This window comes from Oncorhynchus gorbuscha, linkage group LG15 (genome assembly GCF_021184085.1).
Source record: "Oncorhynchus gorbuscha isolate QuinsamMale2020 ecotype Even-year linkage group LG15, OgorEven_v1.0, whole genome shotgun sequence".
Classification (NCBI taxonomy): domain Eukaryota; kingdom Metazoa; phylum Chordata; class Actinopteri; order Salmoniformes; family Salmonidae; genus Oncorhynchus; species Oncorhynchus gorbuscha.
The window spans coordinates 28450546-28466280 of record NC_060187.1 but is presented as its reverse complement, the minus strand read 5'-3'; the positions used below and the strand labels follow the sequence as shown (position 1 = coordinate 28466280).

The window sequence follows — 15735 nt, the reverse complement described above, 5'->3', positions numbered from 1 at the left end:
AAACACACATTCAAGTCTACATGAAAATTACTAAAAAGCAACAAATTTGAAGTTTTGGAATGTTTTAGTCAATGTCCAGACCTAATCTCAATTGACATGTTGTGGCAGGACTTGAAACGAAGCAGTTCATGCTTGAAAACCCACAAATGTCGCTGAGTTACAGCAGTTCTGAATGGAAGAACTGACCATAACCTCACATGGTCTCTCCTATCATTGCTATGCAGACGACACACAATTAATCTTCTCCTTTCCCCCTTCTGATGACCAGGTGGCGAATCGCATCTTTGCATGTCTGGCAGACATATCAGTGTGGATGACGGATCACCACCTCAAGCTGAACCTCGGCAAGACGGAGCTGCTCTTCCTCCCGGGGAAGGACTGCCTGTTCCATGATCTCGCCATCACGGTTGACAACTCCATTGTGTCCTCCTCCCAGAGCGCTAAGAACCTTGGCGTGATCCTGAACAACACCCTGTCGTTCTCAACTAACATCAAGGCGGTGGCCCGTTCCTGTAGGTTCATGTTCTACAACATCCGCAGAGTACGACCCTGCCTCACACAGGAAGCGGCGCAGGTCCTAATCCAGGCACTTGTCATCTCCCGTCTGGATTACTGCAACTCGCTGTTGGCTGGGCTCCCTGCTTGTGCCATTAACCCCCTACAACTCATCCAGAACGCCGCAGCCCGTCTGGTGTTCAACCTTCCCAAGTTCTCTCACGTCACCCCGCTCCTCCGCTCTCTCCACTGGCTTCCAGTTGAAGCTCGCATCCGCTACAAGACCATGGTGCTTGCCTATGGAGCTGTGAGGGGAACGGCACCTCAGTACCTCCAGGCTCAGATCAGGCCCTACACCCAAACAAGGGCACTGCATTCATCCACCTCTGGCCTGCTCGCCTCCCTACCACTGAGGAAGTACAGTTCCCGCTCAGCCCAGTCAAAACTGTTCGCTGCTCTGGCCCCCCAATGGTGGAACAAACTCCCTCACGACGCCAGGACAGCGGAGTCAATCACCACCTTCCGGAGACACCTGAAACCCCACCTCTTTAAGGAATACCTAGGATAGGATAAAGTAATCCTTCTCACCCCCCCCCTTAAAAGATTTAGTTGCACTATTGTAAAGTGGCTGTTCCACTGGATGTCATAAGGTGAATGCACCAATTTGTAAGTCGCTCTGGATAAGAGTGTCTGCTAAATGACTTAAATGTAAATGAAGAGTGGGCCATAATTCCTCCACAGCGACGGGAGAGACTGATCAACAACTACAGGAAGTGTTTGGTTAGAGTCATTGCAGCTAAAGGTGGCACAACCAGTTATTGGGTGTTTTGCGCAATTACTTTCTCACACGGCGATATTGGGTGTTGCATAACTTTATTTATAAAATCAATTAAATAAGTATTAAATTGTGTTATTTGTCCAATCAGGTCCCCTTTATTTAATATTAGATTTTGGTTGAAGATTTGATAACATTCAGTAATAAAACAAAATGCAAAAGTCGAGAAAATGAGAAAAAGGGCAAAGACTTTTTCACGGCACTGTATGTTCTGTTGGTCAGTAAGTGACAGCCAATCATAGTGGCTGAAGAAAGCAGGATTAAATACAGCTATGGGTGTCAGGTAGCTTAGAGGTTACAGAGCAGGGCTGAAGGGTTTCTGTCATCAGTACCTCAGTACTTACTGCCGTTGTTCTCTTCAGCAAGACACTTAACCCCTAAACACCTGGTCCCAATGCTTCCTGCCTGCCTGTCGTGATGGAATCTCAGGGTGATGGAACAGGGTAAAGGTCCACAGTCAGCTGAAAGAGAGATCAGTCTAAACACTCATGCCCTGAGGATCTTTCTCTCTCTCTCTCTCTCTCTCCTCCTCTCTCCCTCTCTATTGTCTGAGAGGAGTACTCCACTCAACACAGAAGATAACATAGAGAAAGGAGCAAGGACAACACACACACACACATTTAATACACACACAGAGATAATAAAGAGCATGTGGAGAGAGGGGAAACACAGAGAGCGGAGATAAGAACAAAATGTCATGCCATCATTCAATAGAATGGGGAGGAAGAGTGAGAATGGGGAGGAAGAGAGAGAATGGGGAGGAAGAGAGAGAATGGGGAGGAAGAGTGAGAATGGGGAGGAAGAGTGAGAATGGGGAGGAAGAGTGAGAATGGGGAGGAAGAGTGAGAATGGGGAGGAAGAGAGAGAGGAAGAGAGAGAATGGGGAGGAAGAGAGAATGGGGAGGATGGGGAGGGGGAGGAAGAGTGAGAATGGGGAGGAAGAGTGAGAATGGGGAGGAAGAGTGGGGAGAATGGGGAGGAAGAGTGAGAATGGGGAGGAAGAGTGAGAATGGGGGGAAGAGGAGAATGGGGAGGAAGAGTGAGAATGGGGAGGAAGAGAGAGAATGAGAATGGGGAGGAAGAGTGAGAATGGGGAGGAAGAGTGAGAATGGGGAGGAAGAGTGAGAATGGGGAGGAAGAGTGAGAATGGGGAGGGGAGGAAGAGTGAGAATGGGGAGGAAGAGGAAGAGAGAGAATGGGGAGGAAGAGTGAGAATGGGGAGGAAGAGTGAGAATGGGGAGGAAGAGTGAGAATGGGGAGGAAGAGAGAGAATGGGGAGGAAGAGTGAGAATGGGGAGGAAGAGTGAGAATGGGGAGGAAGAGAGAGAATGGGGAGGAAGAGAGAGAATGGGGAGGAAGAGTGAGAATGGGGAGGAAGAGTGAGAATGGGGAGGAAGAGTGAGAATGGGGAGGAAGAGTGAGAATGGGGAGGAAGAGTGAGAATGGGGAGGAAGAGTGAGAATGGGGAGGAAGAGAGAGAATGGGGAGGAAGAGTGGAATGGGGAGGAAGAGTGAGAATGGGGAGGAAGAGTGAGAATGGGGAGGAAGAGTGAGAATGGGGGGAGGAAGAGTGAGAATGGGGAGGAAGAGTGAGAATGGGGAGGAAGAGTGGGGAATGGGGGGAGGAAGAGTGAGAATGGGGGAAGAGGAAATGGGGAGGAAGAGTGAGAATGGGGAGGAAGAGTGAGAATGGGGAGGAAGAGTGAGAATGGGGAGGAAGAGTGGGGAGGAGAAGAATGGGGAGAATGGGGGAGGAAGAATGGGGAGGAAGAGGAGAATGGGGAGGAAGAGTGAGAATGGGGAGGAAGAGAGAGAATGGGGAGGAAGAGAGAATGGGGAATGGGGAGGAAGAGAGAATGGGGAGGAAGAGTGAGAATGGGGAGGAAGAGAGAATGGGGAGGAAGAGTGAGAATGGGGAGGAAGAGTGAGAAATGGGGAGGAAGGAAATGGGGAGGAAGAGAGAGAATGGGGAGGAAGAGGAGAATGGGGAGGAAGAGTGAGAATGGGGAGGAAGAGTGAGAATGGGGAGGAAGAGTGAGAATGGGGAGGAAGAGTGAGAATGGGGAGGAAGAGAGAGAATGGGGAGGAAGAGGAGAATGGGGAGGAAGAGAGAGAATGGGGAGGAATAGAGAGAATGGGGAGGAAGAGTGAGAATGGGGAGGAAGAGTGGGGGGAGGAAGAGTGAGAATGGGGAGGAAGAGAAGAATGGGGAGGAAGAGTGAGAATGGGGAGGAAGAGAGAGAGGAATGGGGAGGAAGAGTGAGAATGGGGAATGGGGAGGAAGAGAGAGAATGGGGAGGAAGAGTGAGAGAATGGGGGGAGGAAGAGAGAGAATGAGAATGGGGAGGAAGAGTGAGAATGGGGAGGAAGAGTGAGAATGGGGGAAGAGTGAGAATGGAAGAGTGAGAATGGGGAGGAAGAGAGAGAATGGGGAGGAAGAGTGAGAATGGGGAGGAAGAGTGAGAATGGGGATGGAAGAGGAGAGAATGGGGAGGAAGAGAATGGGGAGGAAGAGTGAGAATGGGGAGGAAGAGTGAGAATGGGGAGGAGGAAGGGGAGGAAGAGTGAGAATGGGGAGGAAATGGGGAGGAAGAGTGAGAATGGGGAGGAAGAGAGAGAATGGGGAGGAAGAGTGAGAATGGGGAGGAAGAGAGAGAAAGAGAAGAGATGGGGAGGAAGAGTGAGAATGGGGAGGAAGAGTGAGAATGGGGAGGAAGAGTGAGAATGGGGAGGAAGAGAGAATGGGGAGGAAGAGAGAGAATGGGGAGGAAGAGTGAGAATGGGGAGGAAGAGAGAGAATGGGGAGAATGGGGAGGAAGAGTGAGAATGGGGAGGAAGAGTGAGAATGGGGAGGAAGAGAGAATGAGAATGGGGAGGAAGAGTGAGAATGGGGAGGAAGAGTGAGAATGGGGAGGAAGAGTGAGAATGGGGAGGGAGAATGGGGAGGAAGAGTGAGAATGGGGAGGAAGAGAGAGAAAGGGGAGGAATAGAGAGAATGGGGAGGAAGAGTGAGAATGGGGAGGAAGAGAGAGAAAGGGGAGGAAGAGTGAGAATGGGGAGGAAGAGAGAGAATGGGGAGGAATAGAGAGAATGGGGAGGAAGAGGGAGAGAATGGGAGAAAGAGAATTGGGGACCTAGCAGTGGGTTTGTGTCTGTTATTTGAGAATGAGAGGAATACTGAAGCCATTTGCCAATCAAATGACAGCAGAATACTGTGTGGCTTTCTTGTTCTTGACTGTGTACTAATACTCTCTTTCCAGCTGGACCATAATGAGAGGTGTGTGTATGGTAATGTGTGTGTACTGTACTGACCCTGTGTGTCTCTGTCTCTATCAGGGCAGGATCGGAGCGAGGCCGGGTTGATCAGGCGGTTTAAGGGGGATGGCGTTCGCTACAAGGCTAAACTTATCGGTCTGGACGAGGTCACCGCTGCACGCGGAGACAAACTCTGCCAGGACTCCATGATGAAGCTCAAGGTGACTGTGTTTGACCCTGAGGCCAGGGAATGAGGGGGAAGGGGAGGATGGAGATGGGTGAGAGAAGCAGTGAGGAGGAGGATTTTGGCTCCTATCTCCATTACATGCTGGGTAATTGTGCAAGGGCAGGATGGGGTGAAAAATGAGAGGGGTGCTGAGAAAGGAGACAGAGGCAAGGGTTGATGGGCGAATGAGAAGGATGAGGACAGGGGTAAAGAGTGGAGGTAGATGGTCCATTGATCAACCTGTTTCCCAATTTGCTCATCCAGACAGAAACACACACACACACACACACACACACACACACACACACACACACACACACACACACACACACACACACACACACACACACACACACACACACACACACACACACACACACACACACACACACACACACACACACACACACACACACACACTACCAATCTGTCCTCTGCCAACTCAAATCTTATTTGTCACATACACATGGTTAGCAGATGTTAATGTGAGTGTAGCGAAATGCTTGTGCTTCTAGTTCCGACAATGCAGTAATATGGAACGCGAAGTGAGGCGGCCATCTCTCTCGGCGCCGGAAGTACTTCCCTGCTCTTCTCCATCTAAAGTCAGTAATGTGTGTATATGTGTCTATAACCCTGTCGTGTGTGTATTCTGTAGGGTATAGCAGCGGCAGGGCGCTCGAAAGGAGACCACAAACAGAAGGTGTTTCTAACTGTCTCTCTGTGTCTGTTCTGTAGGGTATAGCAGCAGCAGGGCGGTGGAGACCACAAACAGAAGGTGTTTCTATATCCTGTCTCTTTGTGTCTGTTCTGTAGGGTATAGCAGCAGCAGGGCGGTCTAAAGGAGACCACAAACAGAAGGTGTTTCTAACTGTCTCTCTGTGTCTGTTCTGTAGGGTATAACAGCAGCAGGGCGGTCTAAAGGAGACCACAAACAGAAGGTGTTTCTAACTGTCTCTTTGTGTCTGTTCTGTAGGGTATAGCAGCAGCAGGGCGGTCTAAAGGAGACCACAAACAGAAGGTGTTTCTATATCCTGTCTCTTTGTGTCTGTTCTGTAGGGTATAGCAGCAGCAGGGCGGTCTAAAGGAGACCACAAACAGAAGGTGTTTCTATATCCTGTCTCTCTGTATCTGTTCTGTAGGGTATAGCAGCAGCAGGGCGGTCTAAAGGAGACCACAAACAGAAGGTGTTTCTATATCCTGTCTCTTTGTGTCTGTTCTGTAGGGTATAGCAGCAGCAGGGCGGTCTAAAGGAGACCACAAACAGAAGGTGTTTCTATATCCTGTCTCTCTGTGTCTGTTCTGTAGGGTATAGCAGCAGCAGGGCGGTCTAAAGGAGACCACAAACAGAAGGTGTTTCTATATCCTGTCTCTTTGTGTCTGTTCTGTAGGGTATAGCAGCAGCAGGGTGGTCTAAAGGAGACCACAAACAGAAGGTGTTTCTAACTGTCTCTTTGTGTCTGTTCTGTAGGGTATAGCAGCAGCAGGGCGGTCTAAAGGAGACCACAAACAGAAGGTGTTTCTATATCCTGTCTCTTTGTGTCTGTTCTGTAGGGTATAGCAGCAGCAGGGCGGTCTAAAGGAGACCACAAACAGAAGGTGTTTCTATATCCTGTCTCTTTGTGTCTGTTCTGTAGGGTATAGCAGCGGCAGGGCGGTCTAAAGGAGACCACAAACAGAAGGTGTTTCTATATCCTGTCTCTTTGTGTCTGTTCTGTAGGGTATAGCAGCAGCAGGAGACCACAAACAGAAGGTGTTTCTATATCCTGTCTCTTTGTGTCTGTTCTGTAGGGTATAGCAGCAGCAGGAACCACAAACAGAAGGTGTTTCTATATCCTGTCTCTTTGTGTCTGTTCTGTAGGGTATAGCAGCAGCAGGGCGGTCTAAAGGAGACCACAAACAGAAGGTGTTTCTATATCCTGTCTCTTTGTGTCTGTTCTGTAGGGTATAGCAGCAGCAGGGCGGTCTAAAGGAGACCACAAACAGAAGGTGTTTCTGACTGTCTCTTTGTGTCTGTTCTGTAGGGTATAGCAGCAGCAGGGCGGTCTAAAGGAGACCACAAACAGAAGGTGTTTCTATATCCTGTCTCTTTGTGTCTGTTCTGTAGGGTATAGCAGCAGCAGGGCGGTCTAAAGGAGACCACAAACAGAAGGTGTTTCTATATCCTGTCTCTTTGTGTCTGTTCTGTAGGGTATAGCAGCAGCAGGGCGGTCTAAAGGAGACCACAAACAGAAGGTGTTTCTATATCCTGTCTCTCTGTATCTGTTCTGTAGGGTATAGCAGCAGCAGGGCGGTCTAAAGGAGACCACAAACAGAAGGTGTTTCTATATCCTGTCTCTTTGTGTCTGTTCTGTAGGGTATAGCAGCAGCAGGGCGGTCTAAAGGAGACCACAAACAGAAGGTGTTTCTATATCCTGTCTCTCTGTGTCTGTTCTGTAGGGTATAGCAGCAGCAGGGCGGTCTAAAGGAGACCACAAACAGAAGGTGTTTCTATATCCTGTCTCTTTGTGTCTGTTCTGTAGGGTATAGCAGCAGCAGGGTGGTCTAAAGGAGACCACAAACAGAAGGTGTTTCTAACTGTCTCTTTGTGTCTGTTCTGTAGGGTACAGCAGCAAACCACAAACAGAAGGTGTTTCTATATCCTGTCTCTTTGTGTCTGTTCTGTAGGGTATAGCAGCAGCAGGGCGGTCTAAAGGAGACCACAAACAGAAGGTGTTTCTATATCCTGTCTCTTTGTGTCTGTTCTGTAGGGTATAGCAGCGGCAGGGCGGTCTAAAGGAGACCACAAACAGAAGGTGTTTCTATATCCTGTCTCTTTGTGTCTGTTCTGTAGGGTATAGCAGCAGCAGGGCGGTCTAAAGGAGACCACAAACAGAAGGTGTTTCTATATCCTGTCTCTTTGTGTCTGTTCTGTAGGGTATAGCAGCAGCAGGGCGGTCTAAAGGAGACCACAAACAGAAGGTGTTTCTATATCCTGTCTCTTTGTGTCTGTTCTGTAGGGTATAGCAGCGGCAGGGCGGTCTAAAGGAGACCACAAACAGAAGGTGTTTCTATATCCTGTCTCTTTGTGTCTGTTCTGTAGGGTATAGCAGCAGCAGGGCGCAGGAGACCACAAACAGAAGGTGTTTCTAACTGTCTCTTTGTGTCTGTTCTGTAGGGTATAGCAGCAGCAGGGCGGTCTACCACAAACAGAAGGTGTTTCTATATCCTGTCTCTTTGTGTCTGTTCTGTAGGGTATAGCAGCAGCAGGGCGGTCTAAAGGAGACCACAAACAGAAGGTGTTTCTATATCCTGTCTCTTTGTGTCTGTTCTGTAGGGTATAGCAGCAGCAGGGCGGTCTAAAGGAGACCACAAACAGAAGGTGTTTCTATATCCTGTCTCTTTGTGTCTGTTCTGTAGGGTATAGCAGCGGCAGGGCGGTCTAAAGGAGACCACAAACAGAAGGTGTTTCTATATCCTGTCTCTTTGTGTCTGTTCTGTAGGGTATAGCAGCAGCAGGGCGGTCTAAAGGAGACCACAAACAGAAGGTGTTTCTATATCCTGTCTCTTTGTGTCTGTTCTGTAGGGTATAGCAGCAGCAGGGCGGTCTAAAGGAGACCACAAACAGAAGGTGTTTCTATATCCTGTCTCTTTGTGTCTGTTCTGTAGGGTATAGCAGCGGCAGGGCGGTCTAAAGGAGACCACAAACAGAAGGTGTTTCTAACTGTCTCTTTGTGTCTGTTCTGTAGGGTATAGCAGCGGCAGGGCGGTCTTGTCTCTTTGTGTCTGTTCTGTAGGGTATAACAGCAGCAGGGCGGTCTAAAGGAGACCACAAACAGAAGGTGTTTCTAACTGTCTCTTTGTGTCTGTTCTGTAGGGTATAGCAGCGGCAGGGCGGTCTAAAGGAGACCACAAACAGAAGGTGTTTCTATATCCTGTCTCTCTGTGTCTGTTCTGTAGGGTATAGCAGCAGCAGGGCGGTCTAAAGGAGACCACAAACAGAAGGTGTTTCTATATCCTGTCTCTCTGTGTCTGTTCTGTAGGGTATAGCAGCGGCAGGGCGGTCTAAAGGAGACCACAAACAGAAGGTGTTTCTAACTGTCTCTCTGTGTCTGTTCTGTAGGGTATAGCAGCAGCTGGGCGGTCTAAAGGAGACCACAAACAGAAGGTGTTTCTATATCCTGTCTCTTTGTGTCTGTTCTGTAGGGTATAGCAGCAGCAGGGCGGTCTAAAGGAGACCACAAACAGAAGGTGTTTCTATATCCTGTCTCTTTGTGTCTGTTCTGTAGGGTATAGCAGCAGCAGGGCGGTCTAAAGGAGACCACAAACAGAAGGTGTTTCTAACTGTCTCTTTGTGTCTGTTCTGTAGGGTATAGCAGCAGCAGGGCGGTCTAAAGGAGACCACAAACAGAATGTGTTTCTAACTGTCTCTTTGTGTCTGTTCTGTAGGGTATAGCAGCGGCAGGGCGGTCTAAAGGAGACCACAAACAGAAGGTGTTTCTAACTGTCTCTCTGTGTCTGTTCTGTAGGGTATAGCAGCAGCAGGGCGGTCTACAGGAGACCACAAACAGAAGGTGTTTCTAACTGTCTCTTTGTGTCTGTTCTGTAGGGTATAGCAGCAGCAGGGCTGTCTAAAGGAGACCACAAACAGAAGGTGTTTCTAACTGTCTCTTTGTGTCTGTTCTGTAGGGTATAGCAGCAGCAGGGCTGTCTAAAGGAGACCACAAACAGAAGGTGTTTCTATATCCTGTCTCTTTGTGTCTGTTCTGTAGGGTATAGCAGCAGCAGGGCGGTCTAAAGGAGACCACAAACAGAAGGTGTTTCTAACTGTCTCCTTTGGAGGGATCAAGATCTTCGATGAGTAGTCTGGGGTAAGTTTCTGTGTGTGTGTGTGTGTGTGTGTGTGTGTGTGTGTGTGTGTGTGTGTGTGTGTGTGTGTGTGTGTGTGTGTGTGTGTGTGTGTGTGTGTGTGTGTGTGTGTGTGTGTGTGTGTGTGTAAGATATTGCTCCAGGGGGACCTGTTAATGAGGCTGCTCTAAGGAGTCCCAGGGGAAATCAGGGGGACCTAATTGAAACTACCTCAGTAGATCAGAATAAAGACCTGCTTTATCATCTGATTGGCAGAGAATAGCGTCGCAGTCTGTCTTCCTCTGTGTGTATCTTTGTGTCTGGTTACTGGGGGCTTTGTTTGTGGTGCCTCTTATGTGCCAGGCTGCCACTTGAGGTGTTTGTGTGTGTGGCCTTGCCTTTCAACATCCCACACTGCAACCATATTGCTTACATCCCCATCCCTTCCTTCCTCCCTCCCTATGGATAGATGAGCTGGATTGGTGGTTGGATGAATGGATGGATGGATGGATGACCTCTCTCATGGAGGAGGGAAGGTCATGGAGGGAGGAGCTGTCTGAGATTGAAGAGAGGTGCGAAGGAACAATCTCTCCTCTGTCCCCACAGAGGATGGACGCTCGTGTTCTCTCTTTCTGTCACGGATGAATGGAACACCCAGGAGGGGTGGAGAGAGGGCGAGGCCTTTAACAGAAAAATAAAAAGTGTGTGTATGTCATCCCCTCTCCAGCTCCAACTTAGTACAAGACATCTGGGTTCCAGTCCAATCTACAGGCATGGGATGTGTGTGTGTGTGCTTTCATGCGTACTTGCATGGGATCACAGGGCCTCTCCTTTTGGGGGGGGGGTGTTCTTATTATTGTCAGGTCAGTCAATGGGAGAAATGATAATCATCAGCCTAGTTAATAAATATAGGACACATCAGTCACACAGAGTTGCTGTCTCCTCTCGTACCACTGTAGCTACTGCTGTGTGCTCTGTAGTACTGTCAGCTCTGTCAGAGCACTGTGTGGGGTTGACAGATGCACAGATTTGGGCTCCATGCTATTTTCTGAGATTGCCTCTGTCTGTAGTGTCACCTCCAGGGAGAAAATGTAGTGATCGACTCGACTGCCTGCAGTGACGCGACTCTCATTGTCACATACATACACTGTCACACATGCACGCACACGCAGCACGCGCACAGACGCACAGTCCCAGCTCTGGTTCACTGGGACAACCAATGCCATCTGCCATGGGCACAGCCATCCCTCCCTGGCACAAACCACTCTGGCTAAACTGGAGGGAGTAGGGGAACTAAAGACTGTTAAATGTAGCAGGCGGGAGGGTGTGTGTGTGTGTGTGTGTGTGTGTGTGTGTGTGTGTGTGTGTGTGTGTGTGTGTGTGTGTGTGTGTGTGTGTGTGTGTGTGTGTGTGTGTGTGTGTGTGTGTGTGTGTGTGTGTGTGTGTGTGAGGTCTAATCCCCCCCCCCCCTGCCTGGCACAGAGAAACAACACGGAGGCTCACAGGGAGTAGTGGGACTGTATCCCTCCGTCTGGCCACTTCCTGCTGAGGGCTGCCTGAGCTGTGAACAGAACTACTGCCAGATCATCCTCTCCTCTTTCCTCTCATCTATTCATCTCTAGATCAATGGTTCTGTCTGTGATAACTTTGTGTTTCTGTCTGTCTCAGGTCCTCCAGCACCACCATGCTGTCCATGAGATCTCGTACATCGCTAAAGACATCACGGACCACCGAGCCTTTGGCTACGTCTGTGGGAAGGAGGGAAACCACCGCTTCGTAGCTATCAAGACCGCTCAGTCAGTGAGTACCACACAATTTGTGAATGTGTGTGAATGTCCATGATCCCTATTGCCCTCTGCTAGCCACGGGGAACATTGTCCTGTTAGATTTAGATAATGACCCTTGAATCAGCTCTCAACAGATAGACACATGCAGAGCACTGTCTGCCCTGCTGCTGCTGCTGTGTGTGTGTGTGTGTGTGTGTGTGTGTGTGTGTGTGTGTGTGTGTGTGTGTGTGTGTGTGTGTGTGTGTGTGTGTGTGTGTGTGTGTGTGTGTGTGTGTGTGTGTGTGTGTGTGTGTGTGTGTGTGTGTGTGTGTGTGTGTGTGTGTGTAGAGAATAGTCTATATTCTCACTATTTTGATGTTGTCTGTGTCTTAAATTCCTGTGGGCAGGTTCTGCGTGTCGACATAGAATCTGCCTGGATGGAATGGGATGCGTGAAATAATGAACTGCAGTAGTTTTGGTCTTTGGGTTTTCTTCACTGGTTATATGGACCAGAGGTTTAAACATTAAAACATTTAAATGAAATTGGGATCATTAACGTTAAGAAAAAAAATGATGTGATTTTTTTGGGTTCCTATTACAAAGTATGTCATTGCCCTTTTTAAAACGCCCCTGTTTACAACAACAAGAATTAAAGCTGCAAGCAGTGTTGCCGGGGTTCAAGTTGTGGGCCACTGTGCCACCATCCTGACAAATTGGACACGGATGAGCTACTTCCGTACTCCTTACCATGCTTGGAAAATATCAGAACTGAACATCAACCAGATCATGCAGAATGCTTTTGATGTATACTGAAGAAAAATATAAACACAAGGAGTTCTGGTTCAGCATGTGAATGGAGAAGAAGCTTGTGGACGAGGCTCCTACACATTAGCTCATTTTGCCAAATTTGTACTTTGCATTCCACTTTCTTAAATATCATATTTGATTGATGAGTTCGTAAGTTACCTTTTTGATGCAAATGTCACATGACCAGAGGAGCAGAAGACCTGTAACGTTTCAACCGCGATGGCAAACGTGAATGGTAATGGTAATGTTCTGTTCCAGAGCCTCATGCGATCACACTCCCCACAGATCTTCAGAACCTCCGTACGATTCTGGTCTCGGAAATTACAGCTACTATTGCCACTCAGCTCAACACTGCCATCGATGCTGCTCTGGCACCCTTCTCTGCCATCTTAGATGGTGTCCGAGCCACTGCGGATGAACAAGGCCACCGAATTGACGGCTTTGAACATGACCTGTGTGACGACAGTGACCGCACTGTAACTTGAGAAAACGGTCGCCCATCTGAGCTCCGAAAAATAAAAGCTGATCGACAAGACCGATGACTTGGAATCCCGTTCTTGCCGTTGCAATCTTTGTGTTGTTGGTATAGCAGAGAAACGTGAAGGAGGGAACTCGTCCAGCCATCGTTCAATCACCCCGAAGCTGGATAGAGTCCACTGCATTGGCCCCTCCCCAGCGGATGGAGACGACAACTCCAAGCCTAGAGTGTTTATCATCCATTTTCACTACTACGGTGACAAGGAGCACATCCTCCAGAGGCAGGGCAGAGACCAGATACACTTCTGTAGACGCAAGGTGTTCATCTTTCCTGACCTCAGCTTTAATGTCACCAAGAAAAGAGCTAAGTTCTTCAATGTGAAACGCAAACTTCATGCGAAGTTAATGCATGGCTTCAATTCCAGGCTTTTTATTTGGCTCGATGACTAATGCATGGCTTCAATTCCAGGCTTTTTATTTGGCTAGATGACTAATGCATGGCTTCAATTCCAGGCTTTTTATTTGGCTAGATGACTAATGCATGGCTTCAATTCCAGGCTTTTTATTTGGCTAGATGACTAATGCATGGCTACAATTCCAGGCTTTTTATTTGGCTAGATGACTAATGCATAGCTTCAATTCCAGGCTTTTTATTTGGCTAGATGACTAATGCATGGCTTCAATTCCAGGCTTTTTATTTGGCTAGGTGACTGATGCATCGCTTCAATTCCAGGCTTTTTATTTGGCTAGATGACTAATGCATGGCTTCAATTCCAGGCTTTTTATTTGGCTAGATGACTAATGCATGGCTTCAATTCCAGGCTTTTTATTTGGCTAGATGAATAATGCATGGCTACAATTCCAGGCTTTTTATTTGGCTAGATGACTAATGCATAGCTTCAATTCCAGGCTTTTTATTTGGCTAGATGACTGATGCATGGCTTCAATTCCAGGCTTTTTATTTGGCTAGATGACTGATGCATCGCTTCAATTCCAGGCTTTTTATTTGGCTAGATGAATAATGCATGGCTTCAATTCCAGGCTTTTTATTTGGCTAGATGAATAATGCATGGCTTCAATTCCAGGCTTTTTATTTGGCTAGATGAATAATGCATGGCTTCAATTCCAGGCTTTTTATTTGGCTAGATGAATAATGCATGGCTTCAATTCCAGGCTTTTTATTTGGCTAGATGAATAATGCATGGCTTCAATTCCAGGCTTTTTATTTGGCGAGATGAATAATGCATGGCTTCAATTCCAGGCTTTTTATTTGGCTAGATGAATAATGCATGGCTTCAATTCCAGGCTTTTTATTTGGCTAGATGAATAATGCATGGCTTCAATTCCAGGCTTTTTATTTGGCTAGATGAATAATGCATGGCTTCAATTCCAGGCTTTTTATTTGGCTAGATGAATAATGCATGGCTTCAATTCCAGGCTTTTTATTTGGCTAGATGAATAATGCATGGCTTCAATTCCAGGCTTTTTATTTGGCTAGATGAATAATGCATGGCTTCAATTCCAGGCTTTTTATTTGGCTAGATGAATAATGCATGGCTTCAATTCCAGGCTTTTTATTTGGCTAGATGAATAATGCATGGCTTCAGTTCCAGGCTTTTTATTTGGCTAGATGAATAATGCATGGCTTCAATTCCAGGCTTTTTATTTGGCTAGATGAATAATGCATGGCTTCAATTCCAGGCTTTTGCAGAGCTTTCCTCTGTTGTTTTTTCTTTATTTTCGTCTAGATACTTACTGAAGGACTTTTCACCACTTTATACGCACATACATTCGTATGTGTACAGACACTCGGCCTCTTTCGTTTTTGTATTTTGGTTTTCTGTTGACCTTCTTTACCGTTTTGTGAATACCTTTTCAAGTGTATTTCACGACTGGGGCTATGGAGCCTCTCCGCGTTAGGATAGGAAGGTTTTCTTTTTATATTTTAGATTGTATATTTTACACCTAACACAGGCTTCAATAGTGCTTCTCATTAAGAAGGGGAAAGACCCCACTTCCTGTTCTTCATTTAGGCCCCTAAGTCTCCTTAATGTGGATGTAAAGGTGCTGGTGAAGGTGATAGCGAGGCGTATGGAAGTAGTCTTACCAGGATTCACATCACAGGAACAAACCGGCTTTATAAAGGACAGATATTCATTTTTTAACATTTGTGACGCTGTTTAACATGATTTATTATAAACAATTCTCCAACTTCCCTGAGGTGGTAATCTCCCTAGACGCAGAGAAGGTATTCGACAGAATTGAGTGGGAGAACCTATTTGCTGTTCTTAAAAAATGTAGATTTGGGGACAAATTTAGCTCATGGATCCGTCTCTTGTATACATTTCCCCAGGCCAGTGTCTGTACTAATGACACCCGTTCTGATTATTTTGTCCTGGAATGTGGGACACACCAAGGCTGCCCACTGTCCCCTTCATTATCTGTCACAAATTGAGCCCCTTTCAGTAGCCTTACGGGCATCCTCCTCTTTCCAATGTGTAAAGGAGTTGAACAAAGGTTATCATTATATGCAGATTATTTGTTACTCTATGTAAATAACCCTGTAACCTGTTTACCTTCTATCCTTTTTATTCTGGAGAACTTTGGCACCTTCTCCGGTTACAAGCTGAATCTCCAGAAAAGTGAGTGCTTCCCAATCAATCCAGCAGACAGACTTGCCCTTTTAAGCGCTACAGCTCCAGCAGACAGACTTGCCCTTTTGAGCGCTACAGCTCCATCAGACAGACTTGCCCTTTTAAGCGTCTACAGCTCCAGCAGACAGGCTTGCCCTTTTGAGCGCTACAGCTCCATCAGACAGACTTGCCTTTTTGAGCGCTACAGCTCCAGCAGACAGACTTGCCCTTTTGAGCGCTACAGCTCCAGCAGACAGACTTGCCCTTTTGAGCGCTACAGCTCCAGCAGACAGACTTGCCCTTTTGAGCGCTACAGCTCCATCAGACAGACTTGCCCTTTTGAGCGCTACAGCTCCATCAGACAGACTTGCCCTTTTGAGCGCTACAGCTCCAGCAGACAGACTTGCCCTTTTGAGC

At 47.5% G+C, this 15735-nt stretch overlaps 1 pseudogene; it reads left to right on the top strand.

Moving 5' to 3' along the window:
- The window catches only part of LOC123996858, a 151321-nt pseudogene that overhangs the window by 42870 nt on the left and 92716 nt on the right, over positions 1-15735 (top strand).